General features: G+C 36.7%; 1 long non-coding RNA gene and 1 pseudogene across 2 annotated transcripts; both read right to left on the reverse strand.

The window, feature by feature from the left end:
- Nucleotides 1–619: 619 nt before the first annotated feature.
- Nucleotides 620–1,575, reverse strand: LOC147556643 (1-acyl-sn-glycerol-3-phosphate acyltransferase BAT2, chloroplastic-like; annotated as a pseudogene). Its single transcript, XR_015234112.1, has 5 exons — nt 1,571–1,575; nt 1,411–1,486; nt 1,198–1,299; nt 805–1,040; nt 620–704 (listed from the first exon to the last, which is right to left on the reverse strand). The product of XR_015234112.1 is annotated as a 1-acyl-sn-glycerol-3-phosphate acyltransferase BAT2, chloroplastic-like (transcript).
- A 787-nt stretch (nt 1,576–2,362) lies between these two features.
- Nucleotides 2,363–3,024, reverse strand: LOC147556644 (uncharacterized). Its single transcript, XR_015235119.1, has 3 exons — nt 2,898–3,024; nt 2,769–2,817; nt 2,363–2,603 (listed from the first exon to the last, which is right to left on the reverse strand). It is a non-coding gene; the product is annotated as an uncharacterized LOC147556644 (long non-coding RNA).
- Nucleotides 3,025–8,649: the final 5,625 nt, after the last annotated feature.

Consider the following 8,649-nt stretch of genomic DNA (forward strand, 5'->3'; position numbering starts at 1 on the left):
TCTTAAATTCATCCAAACCGCCTCATTAATGTAGTGATTTCTTGGTTTCTCTCCTTTCAAACCGCCTCTCCCCTCTCTCTCTCACCAGAATTCAGCCCTTGAGAACATAGTCCGTCTAGCCCCCCTTCTTTGGCTTGTTATTTTCACTAAAACCCTAGTCAAACTCACTACAAAAATACGGTCTATTGTCGACGGCGCCGAGGCGTCGTCTTTAAAGGGGTAGGCAGTACTACTGCCGACGACATTGACGACGGAAATAAGACCGTCGGCAGAAGTACTACCGACGGTTATCTATATTTTACTTACGGTCGGCGTAACTTAGTAATTTCTCTCCAAAATTTATGGCCGACAGCATTTAAAAAGTAATAACCGTCGGCAATAAAATCTGGCGCCAAATTTCCTACAGCTTCTCGACGGCACATGAACCGTCGGCAATAAATTTCTTGATTTTTTAAAAAATAAGTTTTCCGCACCCATTGCTGTAGTAGGTGATCCATAAACTACAACAACATAATGAAAAATAACTTGTTATTTCATCATAAACATAAATTTCAAAAGAAATTGATAACACATCAATCGAAAGGCAAATTTATAAAATTCAACTAATCGTAAACTACATATGACTACCAACATCAAAACCATTTATATATATAATAAATCTCCGGTCTTCAAAATTCATTCTTCTTCGTCATCAATTTCAATCCCTACAAAGAAAAAGAAAGAACACACATCTTAGTATTCAAGGACTTAAAAATGGAGAATAAACCATATTTTACTATGATAGACATGATGAATTCTTCTTACCACGAAGATTCAGACCATCTGCAATAGTGTTCCCTGCATTGTCTCTACACTGTTTCCTTCATTAGCCTTGTGAATAATAACCTTCATTGATGCAGAATTTAGTGACGTCTCCTTTCCCACTGATCCTTTCCCACTGACATAGGCTTCCCGATTCCAACCAGAGTAATGGGTACAACTGGAACTCCAGTTTTTGCTGCCACACTAAATGCACCAACAAGAGAAAATATGATGAATATCTAACAATTAATATGCAGATAGTTTTCTCCAAGAAAAAAAATATGACTAACGATTGTTATGAAAAGTCACACATCCACCAAACTTTGTCTATGAACCAATCCACTTATAGTTGATTGATCCTTAGTCGCATTGTCAGGAAATTAATGAACATCTCACCTTGAAAGCACCAAGAGTTCCATCTTTACTCCGAGTTCCCTCTGGAAAGAAAAAGACAGATGCACCCTTTCTCACTAAATCCATACATCGCTAAAGGCATTCCTGCATATAATTAAACATAGAAACTCGGTCGTGAAAACGAGTTCGCTAGCTATACATTGAAAGAAATGAGCATAAATATCGTTTAAGTGCCAAGGAGGAAAAGATCAATACCAATTGGCTTCTGTTGTCCATGCGCTTCAATTAGATTGTACCCAAAATATACATGGCCCACCCGATGATGTGTTGTCTTTCGGTATCGATCAAAGATTAAAACAAAAGGATGAGCTACCAACATATACACAAATAAAAAGACGACAATGAACAAAGTTACAGCATTGAAACAAATTTTCCTGATTTTGGAATCTAACTGAAACTCTGCCAAATCCAAGAAGGAAAAAGAATCAGTAAGTGAACAAGAATAAAGCATTATAAGGAATGAGGTTGCAACTTTCATATTTACCAGTTAAGGTAATGGGTAGCACCATGGGAGCCTGTTCCAGCAAGTTCAGATCTGACAACAAAATTGTTGGGGGAGCAATGCCTTTTTTGTGAATTAAACTCATAATATGGCCGAGGGGACTCAATTCTATGGTTAAAATGGGCATAGTTCACACTAGCATTTCTGATTGGAACCCCATAGATATTCATAGGAAACACTGTAGAAAGAACATTCGGTTTTGGTAGAGATCCAACCGGAGACTAACGAATGCATAGCTTCTTGAAAGTTATAAGTACAATATATTTCATTTAAGCAATCTAAGAAAATTTATGTGTATCACATCGATAACATTGTAATTAGTGTGAAAATGGTGCTAACACTATATGGGACTAACTATTCATCTACATGTGTATCAAGTTCAAGTGGATCACAATCTATAAAGAGTACATGATAACAGCTTAAAATGTAAAAATTCAAGAGAATTTCCCATGACCACAGAGTATAATCTTAAATTTCGCCAGTTGGGAATGGCTATTTAGAGACTAAATCATCTTAGAATTTATATATTTCATATAAAACTTTGAGCAAACAAGGCATCTACCTAAACCTCAACAAGTTAGAAATCTTTTATTTCAAATTCTGTATGCCTATAGCTTAATAATAAAACTATCAATTCGGAAAGCAAGTAATGAATTCAATAACCCAAGTAAGCTAAAGGTAGGCACCATAATGCATCCATAAAAATTCTGAAGTCACAAACTCAATTGCATGAATCAAATAACCCTAAGAAAGAAACAAATAGATCACTTTGTTATCTGAAATCAATGATTATGATCAGAAAAATACATCAAAAATCATAGAGAGAAGAAGAAGAAGGTATACTTACAGAAGGTAAAGAAGGTATACCTAAAATGAGTAACCAAACCTGCATAAAGAGGGTATTCATACAGAAGATGATGAAAATGAAATTGAAAACAAGGAAGGCTTAAATGATTTCAGTTCGCCGATTATAGAAACCCTAAAAAATCCAGAAACCCCTTTTCATACTAAGCAAGTTATTTAATAATTATCTAAGAAGATGATGGCTTACCTAAGAAGAACAATCCAGAGTTGAAGATATTCCCACAATTCGATTGGACCTGATAATAATTATCTAAGAAGATGAGGCTAAGAGAAACTGTGAAGGATTTCATCTAGAGAGAGAGAGAAGGGAACTTACCCAGATGAAGGATTTCTTATAGGACTTACTCAACCAACAGTCCATGATTTCTTTTAGGGTTCGTCTGAGATGACGAGCATACAACAAAGAGAGAGACGAGTAAAAGTACCATCACAGAGACAAAGATTTTCTTTAGGGTTTTTTTTGGTGTAAGGCCCCGCGGGTTTCTTTTGTTTTAAACTCTAAATTTTAGGGAAGCGCGAGGTCTTCCGCCAAAACAAAAATATCCAGCCAAACTATCACCGACCGTGTACATAAAACCGTCGGTAACTGATCACTCCCGACGAAAAAGACAACCGTCGACAACACAGTCGGCAAAAGGGAAACACGGGATGTGCACGGAGGTGACCTATGCAGACGGCTTTATGGAAAACCGTCGTCATTGGTAACTACTATCGACGAAAAAGGGAAAATCCGTCGGCTATAAGCATTAGTACCGACGGAAGGTCTGAACACCGTCGGTAAGTGGCGTCGGCAATATGTAGTGACTTAACTTGGTCATACTCTTTGACTTAGGCTAAACTCTTGATGGGGGTGTTCATAAAATCTCTAATTGCTCATCTTCTTTACACTCTTGGGCTTGGGTTTGGGTCGTTGCTTCTCATTAAGAAATCAAATTGGGTGCTCTCATCATTCTCTACATCTTCTAGCTTTTAGCAAAGACCGAAATATCCATCGACTTCTTATGATCACCATTTCTTCATCCGAACTCCGATTCGATTATCGTCTTCACCGTTGGGTTCATCATTGACTCTACTTTCCATTGATCCAAATGACCAATTTGCCCTTCAAGCGCCTTTCTTCCATTTTTATCCGTTTTTCTTGTTCAACTCCATAGATAGTACCTAATCAAGAGAAGTTTATAACTAGTCAAAATAAAAGTATAAAATGGACTAACTCATTTAAATTAAGTGACATAAATGTGGTGAATTCACACCACATCAGCCACCAAGAAGGAGGAGGAATCTTGAACAGGTTAGTTTGGAAGCATAGATCAATAAAATGTGTCACGCTAATCAAGATTCACAACAATAAGTGACTAAATTGCTTTAAAGACTTTCAACCTCGCTCATGCGAAGATGAAAAGTAATTCAAATTTCTTAAGGCTTTCAAACTTCTTCACTAATGATACTCTTGAATGGGGATATTCTTCGAGTTCGAATGAAAGTGCAGAAGTATGGGACGGCCATGGGACCATGGAACGCTTGGCTAGGGTTCTCGAAGTTGCCATCATAACTATCTAAGTAAATGTTCTTTATTTTGAAGGTCAACTGAACCCCTAATGAATATTATAATTGGCTTGCCGTACTTGAAACTTTGTTTGATGGAAAAACCTCTTGTACGACTGTGAGGTTCATCTCACAGCAACGATGTTGACAAGTCATGCTCTTATTTGGTGGCAACAATACCAGCGTGATCAGGATGTAAGGGAGGTTCCAAGAGTTAACACTCGGAAGGAGATGAAACTCAAGCTTGACGAAAAGTTTATTCTGTTGGACTACTTTAGTTAGTTTTACCACAAGTTCCATCAACTTCGTCAACGGAATGACCAAAGTGTTTCTAATTACACTAAAGAGTTTTATAAATTATTGCGTCGCTTGAATTTGAATGAGAGTGTCAGCTTGTAGCAAGATACACAAAAAGACTGAAGAATTTAAATAAAAGTGGCGATCGGCTTTTAGCAAGATACACAAGTGGATATAGTTCACATGCAAAACTAGTTAAAAGTTTGGCTGCCGTGAAGGATATATTCATTCGGTCTGAAGGAAGATGTCCTTCTGAATGAGTGTCCTTCGACAAAGATGGAAATGCGTGCAATTTGGCGAATAAGATAACGATGACCTTATCCGGAAGATCATCTAGTTCGGTTCAATTAGGGATCGTAATGCTTAGCTAGAAGCCGCTTACGGTCGGATCACTTCGGTAATCAGCAGCTAACATAGGCCGGATCCTACAACGAGTTACACATAATAGGGGTAGCTTGAACGGAGAGAATAACACTAGTGGGAGGTTGCCTATAGATGGATGTGATCCAGTCTGATAGTGTCAAACAGAAAGAAAGAACCGGGCTCGAAAGGGAAGCCCGGAAAGCCTCAAAAAACAACCATCGGCAGGGGTAAATCAAGCCCACTTAACGGCTGATCTAACCGGCCATACTAAGGGAGTGGGCCGGCCAGGCCGATCCCATTAATGGGCTAGCCGGCCATATCAAGGGAACCTTAGATGGGAAATCCCTTCCCATCTAGGATTCCCAATCAGATGGGATTCTGATGTTTTGTCTTTTCTGTGACCGACTGAAATCTAATTGGAATGGGATTCCTAATTAGGGGTTCTCTGTATAAGGCCCATTAGATAAACAGAAAAGTGTGGAATTTTCTCAAGAGAAAATCATCTAGCTCTGGCATCTTAGAGAGAGAGGGTTTTAGAGAAAAAGCTCTCAGTTCTTTCTAACTAGTCAAGAAGAAGGAGTTCTTCGTCTCAACCTTCATCAGGATCCTAGCTCACTTAAAGGATGGAGTTTAAGTCAACCTACTAGGTGTCTCAAGTCGAGGAGCTACTATTTTGAAGCTCTTGATCATCCGAAAAGGCGACGGAATCGAATTCGGCGGAAAGCGAATAAGGTATTCTTCTTCTCATTATTAACTCATTAATAGTTCATGCATGTGATCCTGGAAACCTAGTGTTAAACATATAGATGTTTGAGATTCCGCTAACAACATTAGGTAGTATAAAACCCAACATGGCGGTCATCACAAAAAGTGGGACTCCATTATCCCTGAAGCTACTCATTCAATAGATCAACAAAGAAACAACCATTTGAGATTATTTATGGAAAAAACCTCACAGGGTACTAGATCTTTTTCCATTGAACGACATGCACGAATTAGTATGGAAGTTGAGGAGCTTGTTGTTCATTTTACGAATCTTCATGAACATGTTCCTGAAAATCTCAAACAATCTTCTCAACTCTACAAATCATGGGAAAATGTTCGTACAAGAGTTCAAAAGTCCAATGAAGGAGATTCGATCATGGTTTATCTCTGAAAAGAACGATTTCCAATGCTACTTACAACAAATCCAAACCAAAAAAGTTTAGTTCTTGTCGAGTATTTATAAAACTTGATCCAAATGCTTACCTTTTACAACTACCCAAAGGCTTATCAATCAACCTTGTATTTGTTGTAAATGATTTATATCCTTATTATGGTGATGAGCCAATTTAGATTGAAGTGACTATAAACTGGAAGGGAGGTTTTTCTCAAGCAGAGGAGAATGATGGCGGTCAAAAGTGAGCCGACTTTTGATTTACATCAAGACATTTTTTCAAGTCTAAGTTATGATAATTAGCTTGCAGTAATTCTTCGCTTAAGTTTCCTAAGCAGTTTACGAGTCTTTCCATAGTTTTATGTTAGCATTAAAGTTGGTTATTTCTTTTTGTTTTCTGAGTTCTATTTTTTTTATAGTTGTAATTATTAATCTATAGAAATAAAGTTTTATGGTTTTATGTTCTATAAGAAATATCTTGTTTCAAGTGAGTGATTCTTCTACGATCAAGTGTGTGAGTTGGTCGCATGAGTAGGGTCAGAGCCAGGATTTCGTTTTAGGCAGGCTGACTCTAGTAAAGTTGTGTATGAAATTTTAGGGTATTACTACTTCCGAAAGATGATGACATTTTTTGTTCGATTACAACTACTTCATTCTTTTATTATTGTACAATAAAATTTTTCTAGTTCCTACCGTTAGACATCCCCAAAATTTTAGAAGCGAAGAAAAATTTTGAAGTTAGATTTGTGACAAAACACAAAAATTGAGGACATCAATTATTTTATCTTACCAAGTAGTTGAAATGAAATATAGTAAACATACCGCGATAACTTCGTTAAGAACAAGCATGGGATAAGCCTATGCTGATGGTTGAACTGGTAATGGCAAAAAAAATATGGAAAAAGAGGAAAGACAGGAAAGAGCAAGAGAATGAGAAGATAGGGAAAGTTGAGAGTGGAAGAATTTCACCGTTTGCAAAAGATAAAAACATTTTTGCATAAAATTTACATCTTAAATTTGTAGTTAGAAAGCACCAGTGCTTGCAAAAAGAAATAGATTTTTTTTATTCAATTACAATTGCTTCATACGTTTAATCATTTTATACCTTTAGTTTTTATGATAATTATTTTTTTCTACTAATAAACATGTCTAAGATTTGAGAAGCGAAGAAAATTTTTTTGAAGTTAGATTCGCGGTCTAACACAAAAATAAGACATGAACTCTTTCGTCTTATCAAGTAAATTAAACAAAAAAAAAGTAAATTAAACAAAATATGGTAATTTACTAAGTTGTCGCGTACAAAGAAGAAATGTTCCGAAAAGGAGACCCTCCTCTTCACTACAACAACTAAGAGAAAAAAGAAAAGTGGAGAGAGACGAAGAGAAGAGAGAAAGAGGGAAATCTAGAAGAGGAAAGACGAAGTGAAAAGAGATAAAAGAAAAATAAAAAATTAAGAATTACAAGAAAATGAAAGTATGCCAAAATAAGTGCAAAAAATATGGAGTGGGCCGTGGCGGGGGGGGGGGGGGGGCAAAAAGCAAGTCTAGACACAACTGAGTGTCAAAATGACAGTTGGTTACGAGTTAAGGGTAAAATCAGGACTTCGCTATAAACTGGAGCCGAAAAAGATTATTCCTTGTAAAAAGAACCTCGGTAAAGAAAAGATTGAAAACACACGTATTTTGTGGGTGATCTCTAACTCCTAACCTCACGTGCAATAAGTAAATGTTCTACCAGCCAGGCTAGCACCCATATTTCTTTATAACTTGGTGGGGAACTTATGGCGTTCACATAGTTCCGTCCCTGCACATGTGGGCATTCACAATTAGTAATGTAGAGTGAGATATGCTGCATTTCTTAGTCTCTTTTACTATCGTCTACCTTCTAACTTTTCAGGGTACTGTCAGACTACAGAGTGTTGTGAAGCAATATTCAACATTCACATATAATATCATCAAAAAAATGAAAAGGGACCCGCTGTTGGTGATGGTTTGTTTTTTCAACTACATATCTGGAATATCTAGTCGCATATTTCCACTAGACCAACCTTTTCATTTTTCATCAAAAGTTTCTTTCTTTTTTCTTGAGGAAGGAAAAGGTTAAAGAATGAAAAAGGCCTTTTATGTGAGTCTTTTGACTCATAATTCAATTCCACAAAGTAGGCTAGTGGTGCATACTTTGTCTACCTTTGTTCAATACTTCTCTTTCTCTCTCTATATATATATATATATATATTTCTGGGTCCTAAGAAAGCCAAAAAGAACTAAAAGTCTCATAGAGATCCTTTTCTCAATGTTCCCTTGAAGTTAGCATCAACTAAGCTCCTAGATAACATTTTTTGTTTTTGTGTCATGGAAAGAAACTTCCCTCCCACCAAATCCTACATGCATATATAGAAGTTGACATCCACCTCTCAACTCCACCGACCTTCATTAGGTTTGACAATGAGTACTGATTAAAGCTTGCAATCACTATAACTACACATGACAAAAAAAAAAGAATCCAGGAAGGATTGGATGATGACTTATACCCTTATTCTATAAGACTCAGTACTAATTATTTAGTCAAAGTTAAACAACAGCTTTTCTCTCCTTACTTTTTCTGTTTGTTTTTATCTGTCAGTCAATTTTAGGTAAGTTAAAACTTGACAACTTCTTGTCTTAGTTTAAATCTGATTGGTTACTACTAAATTAAAGCTTGATCTAGG

Source organism: Eschscholzia californica, unplaced genomic scaffold (assembly GCF_041429995.1).
Source record: "Eschscholzia californica isolate CP2 unplaced genomic scaffold, dmEscCali1.0.p SCAF_2, whole genome shotgun sequence".
In the NCBI taxonomy this organism is placed as follows: domain Eukaryota; kingdom Viridiplantae; phylum Streptophyta; class Magnoliopsida; order Ranunculales; family Papaveraceae; genus Eschscholzia; species Eschscholzia californica.